Below are 8,458 nucleotides of genomic sequence, written 5' to 3' on the forward strand. Positions count from 1 at the left end.
GGGTCTACAGTAATTTTATTGTAACAGAGAAACCAGGCCTCAATAAGTCTACATGGTTAGAGCAGATGGTGGTTCTTTCCGGTAGGTGAAGCCTGAGCCCAGCTAGCAGCACACAAAGCCTAGAATATCCTCTTTCCTGGTACCACCCTGCACCACTGGACTCACGGTGTGAGACGAGTGACTGTATAGCGCATTCAACAAAGGGAGGAGGTCCAACTGGGCAGAGACAACATCCCAACCAGAGAAACTTGCACAATCATTCAAGAGGATGCCTAGATAAAGTACAGTTTCCTACTGTCCACTATTCTTTGCTGAGAAAGGTGAAGGTATGGCATCAGCAGAAAATTATGTTCTTCATTCTTAAATAAATCTCAATAGGATGGAGTTGATGGTCAGTCAAGCAGTAGAATGGGATGAAAATCTGCAGTAGTTAAAAATGTTTGTACGTAAGGAAAAGAACAGCAATGACAAGGCTCTCTTTTTTTTTTTTTGAAAAGAGAAGGCTCTCTTTTTCTTACATAAGACAGGAAATTGCATTATTTTCCTTGCTGGAGTGGCAGCAGCCTCATTGGTTTTCATAAAACATCATTTCTGCAGTGCGGCCTGTTGATAAGGTTGCTCCAAGATGGGAGGACAGACACAAGGCCGACTGTTCATGACAGAACTAGGTCTTCTCTCAAAGCCTCTAAGTGTGCTATTTCTCACAAGGAAACTGACACTTCAGTTAAAACTTCTGAAATATTGCAATGGTATAATTGACAGGTTTTTTGGTGCAATGACTTTCTTGCACATGTAAACTCTTTGAAAAAAGTTGGAGATAAAAGGACAGGGGAGAGAGTTTGGTTTAATGTTCCAGACGCCAGCCACGGATGCCTCTGCCCTGTGTCACTACATGTTCTTTTCTGAGAAACATTCAAATGCTGAGTGTTACACACTGTGGTTGAAAGAAATGATCCACTCAGCACCATCCACCTTCTCTCATCGTCTGTGTGAAGCTCTCAATAGCAGAGGCTGAGGACAGAAAGGTTGTCTCTGTTTCCTTGCACCAGGGACATTACTTGGTGACCTGATGAATGGCATGGGCAAGGTAGCCCACGTTGCCGGAGGTGACCCCTGCCACAGAGATGCGGCCGTCCTTGGTCATGTAGATGGAGAACTCCTTGGTCAGTTGCTCCACCTGTTCAGGCTTTAACCCTGTGAAACAGAACATACCAATTTGGTCAGTGATGTGTTGCCCGTTGTGGGTGGAACCCTCCTTCTTGAGGTTGGAGACCAGTTGAGTCCACATGCCAATGATGCGGTCGGCCATGCCTTTCACTTCTTGCAACCATTGTTTTCACAAATCTGGGGTGTTCAGAATGGCAGCAGCAATCCGGGCCCCATTGAGGGGAGGGTTGGAATAGGTGGGATGGATCAAGATCTTCAACTGTGACTCTACCCTTTTGGCTTTATCCGCATCTTTGCAGACCATAGTGAAGGCTCCTACACGCTCACCATATAAGCCCATGTTCTTGGCATATGATTGGCAGAGACAAACATTAATGCCCTGTTCGATGAAGTGGCGCACAGCCCAGGCATCCTTATCACCATCACCACTGGCAAAGCCTTGGTAGGCCATGTCAAAGAGCGCAAAGAGATTCCTTTTCTTCGCCACTGTTGCTCTTTCCTTCCACCGTTCCAGACGCGGGTCCACTCCCGTGGGATTGTGGGCACAGGGATGCAGAAGAAGAACAATCTGCTCTGGTATTTTTGAAATATCCTCCACAGCGCCTGTGAAGTCAAAATCGCAAGTCTTGGGGTCACAATACCGATAACCTCGTAGCTGCATGCCAGCATCCCTGAAGATGGGTGTGTGGTTTTCCCAGCTTGGTTTGGGCTGAAAAACATCTCGGCTGAACTTAAAAAATTTCTGCAGAAAACTGGCTCCGATCCTTAAGGCTCCAGCTCCAGAAATGGTCTGCACAGTGACAAACCAGCCACTCTTCCAGACTTCGCTCTTCTCACCCAGGGCTAGTTTTGCAGATGCCTTGCAAAATTCAGCCAGTCCCTCAACGGGCAGGTATTCCTTGTCCACATTCTTTGCGGCAATCTGGGCCTCTGCCTTGTGGACGATAGGCAGCACCTAAGGCTTTCCGTTATCATCCCGGTAGGCACCAACTCCCAGATTCATCTTTTTGCTATTGGTGTCCCTCTTAAAGGCTTCAGTGACACCCAGAATGGGATCTGGAGGTCCCATTTCCACATGGGTCCACCAGGAGCTGGCTCTGGCAGAGGCCGCGGCGGCGAGGCCCGGGTGGAAGGCGGCGACGATCCCGGAGAGGACGCGGCCGGAGTGCAGCAGAGCCACGGTGGACGGTAGGAGGGCAGTGGGCCGCCGCAGGACGCAGCAGAGGGCGAGCGGACACACACACAGGGAGCCGGGTCCTGTTTGTGGGTTTTATATTAGTGGATTCAACCAACTGAGGATGGAAAATATTCACATATAAAAACGAATGGTTGTGTCTGTACTAAACATGCACAGACTTTTCTTCTTGTCATCATTCCCTAAACAATACAGTATAATCAATATTTACATAGAGTTTACATTGTCTTAGGTATTATATGTAATCTAGGGATAATTTAAATCATATGGGAGCATGTGCATATGTTATATGCAAATACTACACCATTTTATATCAGGGACTTGAGCATCTGCATATTTTGGTATTTGCGGAAGGTCCTGGATCCAATCTCCCATGGACACCAAAAGACTAACTGTACATAAATACATAAAGATACACTCAAACTTGCTAGAAATCAGAGACATGCAAATCAAAGCAAAGCAACATCACTTGACACCTATTGGATTAACAAAAATTGGAAAGATGGATAACTGATGGGGTGTGGAGACCTGGAATTGTAAACTGCAGCAGCCCCTGTGGAGAGCATCTGGTACATTTAACTAAATTTTGTATAATCCCACCTGCAGTGTGATTCAGCAGTTCCACTACTAGTTAGATATGCCAATAAATTTCTCATGCAGACTGTTTGTTTTTTTTTTTTTTTTTGAGACGGAGTCTCACTCTGTTGCCAGGCTGGAGTGTGGCGCGATCTCGGGTCACTGCAACCTCCCACTCCCTGGTTCAAGCTATTCTCCTGCCTCAGCCTCCCAAGTAGCTGGGATTACAGGCAGGTGCCAACATGACCAGCTAATTTTTTTTTGTATTTTAGTAGAGACGGGGTTTCACCATGTTGGCCAGGATGGTGTTGATCTCCTGACTTCGTGACCCGCCTGCCTCGGCCTCCTAAAGTGCTGGGGTTACAGGCTTGAGCCACTGCGCCCGGCTCTCATGCAGACTTCTAAGAGGAGAGGTGTAACATTTATTACAGCATTATTTGGGGAAGACTGGCGTTGAAGGTGAGGTTTGGCAAGTTCATTGCAAGGAGAATGGATAGATAAAGGTTGATGGATGCCCTTCATATGGTACTACAGAGTAAAAGGAAGCAACGGACTAGATGTACATATAGTCACATGGATGAATCTTATAAACATAATGCCAAGTAACAATATTTTTAAAAACATATTATCTTATCTGTAAACTAATAGCATTTACATAAGTTGAAAATGTACACACATAAAAAATATATGCCTTTTCCAAAAGCACTTATAAAGAAAAAGACATGAGAATAGATGCTTATGTTGAGAAGGAAGAATACAAAATGGGTACTGGTGATTAAATGGAATGAATTAAAAGTATTGATTGAATGAATGAAGAGCAGGGATTTTACTGGATGAATGATGATTCAGGTTCCATTAACGTACCTTCTGCATTTGAGCACAGAAAATAGGAACAGAAAATTTGAATGGCAAACAAGGAATTATGTGAGCTCTTCCTCCAAAATTTACATCATATAAGTTGAAAAATGGGTGAAGCATAAGCCGGGAGCATTTTTGCAATGCTTAAAGTCCTAATTCATAATTTTGAATTGTGTTTTTCTTAAATGACTCCTTAAACATAAGATTGTATTTTAGCAAAGTCAATAATGTTTTCATATTCTTATCGATATGATCTACAAAGGCAAAAACAATTTTTAAAGATTAATTTCTCATCTTACTTTAATTCCTAAACTAGATTTTCAGTGGATACTGTCTTTCCATAACATTAATTGCTACAAGAGAATATAGAAATTTCCCCATAAATAAATAAATCAAAAATTATTCTTGACTTCAGATATTTTTACAGACTTTTGACCAGTTTGTTCTATTTTATATAAATTCACTTCTTACACAAATTTGTACCTAAAAGAAAAAATATGAAATTCTCCATATTTGACACTGATCCCTTCTGGTTGATTTTTTTATTTCTTGAAGGAACTAGCAATGGTGCCATGCAATCGTAGCTCACTGCAGCCTCAAATTCCTGGGCCAAGCCATCCTCCTACTTCAGCCTCCTAAATATCTGGGACTACAGTTGTGTACCACCATACCTGACATATATATATATACATATATACACACACACACACATATATACACACACACACTCACATATATATATATATGTATATTTGTACAGACAAGATTTGGCTATGTTGTCTGGGCTCATCTCAAATTCCTGGCATCAAGCAAACCCCCCACCTCAGCTTCCCAAATTGCTGAGATTAGAGGTACCAGCCACAACTCTTGGCTTTGAGCACACTTATTTATTTAAAGGTAATCTTTCTCTTGAAAATATTTGATTTCAAACAAGTCAATTTCCTGATTTTTTTTCCAGGAATTTATTTTTCACTGTTTCATTTATGTTTAATGCTGTTTTAAAATTTCTAGTTATTTTCAGCTATTCTTATGAAAGATGAATAGCCACAGGGGTTCACCAAAAAGAAATGGAATGACATTTATCAAAGATAATCACATTCATTAAAATTGGAGATACTGGTTTTACAAAGGATGATGACTTCAGTCCTTAAACATGACTATTTTTAATACTGAGATTTAGGCATTAGAATACAGGGAAAAAACATTTGTCAAAGAGTTTTGAAACTGCAATAATTCTGCTTTCTTCAATGAATATCTTGACAGAATCCTCTGGGAACAAAATGTCTAAGAGCACAGATTCTATGACAAGGACAAATTCTCACACATACTCTGATTATTCTAACAAAATAATCAGAGAGAAGAAAAAGAAAGAAATATCTATTTCTTCCAAGCAGTTCAGATCTATCTTCCATGATGCTGACTACCATTGTGGGGAGGGGGCCAGAGTGAGGTTGTTTAATCAAGTTTGATAATGAAGCAGTTATCACTACATAAAGTGTAAAATAATATATAAAATATTAGAATTCAGATTCTAAAGGTAAATCAAATATGCATTGCCTGATTATATAACGAGAACTTTTCCCTCCCTCTTTCTCTCCCTACCTGCCCCTTTTCCTTTCTTCCTTTTCTTTATAACACTTGCAGAATGATACCGTAGGGAAAGACCAAAATATTATCCCTAGATGAATGTGAACATATTGTATGACTGTGAGGAAGTCACCAACCTTTATGGATTTAAAGAACACAGTTTTGGTATATAGTGAAATGACAAAATTGGACTAAAATTTCTTCTAAATAGGCAATGGGTACTTTCGTCACCCTTTGGAATCTGAAATACAAAATAAAAAGGAGGAAGACTTAGCCAAAGCAATCAGGCAAGAGAAAGAAATAAAAGGCATTCAAATAGAAAAAAAAAAAAAAAAAGGAAGCCAAATTATTTCTATTCAAAGATGATATTATTCTATACCTAGAAAACCCCAGAGACTCTGCCAAATGTCTCCTGGATCTAAACTTCAGTAAAGTTTCAGGATACAAAATCAATGAACAAAAATCAGTAGTATTTCTATACACCAATAACATTCAAGCTGAGAATAAAATCAAGAATGCAATACCATTAAAAGAGCTGCAAAAAAAAAAAAAAAAGAAAGAAAAAGAAAAAAGAAATACCTAGGAATACATCTAACCAAGGAGGTGAAACATCTCTACAACTTTTTTAGCTCCCACATGTGAGTGAGAATGTGAGTCATTTTCTTTCTATGCCTGGCTTCTTAAACTTAATACTTAACATAATGACTTCTAGTTCCATCCATGTTGCTGCAGATGACATGATTTTATTTTTCTTATGTCTGAATAGTATTCCATTGTGTGTGTATATATATATGTGTGTGTGTATATATATATATACACCACATTTTCTTCATCCATCCATGCTGAACATTTAGTTTGGTTTCATATTCTTCACACATGAAGGAGAACTGACGTCTTTGCCAAACAAACAAGCTGAGGGAATCCATCGCCACTAAATTGGCACTACAAAAACTCTTTAGTCCTATGACTGGAAGCAAAAGAATAACATGTACCATCATTTAAAATATATATATATATAAACCACTGCTGGAGCAAACACACAAACAAAGAAGAGATAAAACACAAATATTACCATGACAAAAAAAAAAAAAAAAACACCAAACAACAATGACAAACAATAAGAGAGAAAGAAACCAAAAATAAGTATAGAACCAGAAATCAATTAATAAAGTGAGAGGAATATGCCCTCACATATAAATAATAACCTTGAATGTAAATAAATTAAAAAGTCAAAAAACAATAGATACTGGTGAGGCTGCAGAGGAAAAGGGAAAAAGGAAGGCTTATACACCATTGATGGGAATGTAAATTAGTTTAGCCATTGTGGAAAGCAGTTTAGAGATTTCTCACAGGAGTTAGAACTATTATTCAAACCAGAAATCCCATTACTGGGTATATGTTTAAAAGAAAATAAATTTTCTGTCATAAAGACAAACATGCACCTGTATGTTCATTGCAGCACTATTCACAATAGCAAAGACAGGGAATCAACCCAGGTGCCCATCAGTTGTGGATTGGATAAAGAAAATGTGGTGTGTATATATCATGGAATACTACACATCCATAAAAGAATGAGATCATATCTTTTGCAGTCACTTGGATGCAGCTGGAGGCCATTATCCTAAGCAAATTAACAGAGGAACAGAAAACCAAATACCACATGTTCTTACTTGTAAGTGGGAGCTAAACATTGGGTACTCATAGACATAAAGATAGCAGCAATAGACACTGAACTACTAGATGGGGAAGAGAGGGCTGAAAAACAATCTACTGGGTACTATGCTCAGTACCTGGGTGATAAAATCAATTGTACTCCAAGTCTCAGCATCACACAATATACTCATGTAATGACTCTGCACATGTACACCTAAAATCTAAAATAAAAGTTGAAATTATTTTTAAAAATTTAAATTAAAATAATAAAACAAAATAAAAATAATCATTTTCACTTCTAGTTCCTCCATTAACTTTTTGTATTTAAGAACTGATTGCTTATGGTCGGGCATGGTAGCTCACACCTGTGATCCCAGCACTTTGGGAAGCCAAGGTGGGTGGATCACCTAAGGTCAAGAATTCAAGACCACCCTGGCCAACATGGTGAAACGCTGTCTCTACTAAAAATACAAAAGTTACCCAGGCATGGTGGCATGTGCCTGTGATTCCAGCTACTCAGGAGGCTGAGGCAGGAGAATCACTTGAACCCGGGTGGTGGAGTTTGCAGTGAACTGAGATTGCATCACTGTACTTTATCCTGGGCAAGAGAGCGAGACTCCATCTCAAAAAAAAAAAAAAAAAAAGAACTGATTGTTTCTTATCTTTAGTGTGATCCGAATGTTAAGAGGGAAATTCTCCATCACCATTCCTGAAACAAAAGAATAACTCTCTAAAATAAAGTTCTAGTCATTTGGCTGATGCCAACTGGTGAAATTTTACAGCAAGAAGATTTTACTGGCACTCTTTTAACACTTACGGCATACTGTATACTCTAAGAAATTAAAACCAGGGAAACTGAGGTCAACTGGACAAAAGGAAAACAAAGTCCAAGTTATTCGACTTAGAGATAACAGGACGAATCCTGACATTAAAAACTTCATTAACAACTCACACTATCCCATGCTTGTGTGTACTGAGACATACAACACTAAGGAAAATAAATTGGAACGGGAATACGTAAACAGGGGTATGGCCACTTGGGACTCTAAGGACAAAACAGCATCATGCTATAAGAGTGCTCTTGGGCCGGGTGCGGTGGCTCACGCCTGTAATTCCAGCACTTTGGGAGGCTGAGGCGGCTGGATCATGAGGTCAGGAGATCGAGACCATCCTGGCTACGGTGAAACCCCGTCTCTACTAAAAATACCAAAAAAAATTAGCCGGGCGTGGTGGCGGGAGCCTGTAGTCCCAGCTACTCGGGAGGCTGAGGCAGGAGAATAGCGTGAACCTGGCAGGCGGAGCTTGCGGTGAGCTGAGATTGCACCACTGCACTCTAGCCTGGTGACAGAGCGAGACTCCGTCTCAAAAAAAGAAAAAAAAAAAAAAGAGTGCTCTTGTTGGAAAAGAGCTGCTTGACCTGTG

At 40.0% G+C, this 8,458-nt stretch overlaps 1 pseudogene; it reads right to left on the reverse strand.

The window, feature by feature from the left end:
* LOC102129149 (aspartate aminotransferase, mitochondrial-like) lies at positions 1-6,309 on the reverse strand (annotated as a pseudogene).
* Between the last annotated feature and the right edge of the window lie 2,149 nt (positions 6,310-8,458).

Source organism: Macaca fascicularis, chromosome 18, assembly GCF_037993035.2.
Source record: "Macaca fascicularis isolate 582-1 chromosome 18, T2T-MFA8v1.1".
Lineage (NCBI taxonomy): Eukaryota > Metazoa > Chordata > Mammalia > Primates > Cercopithecidae > Macaca > Macaca fascicularis.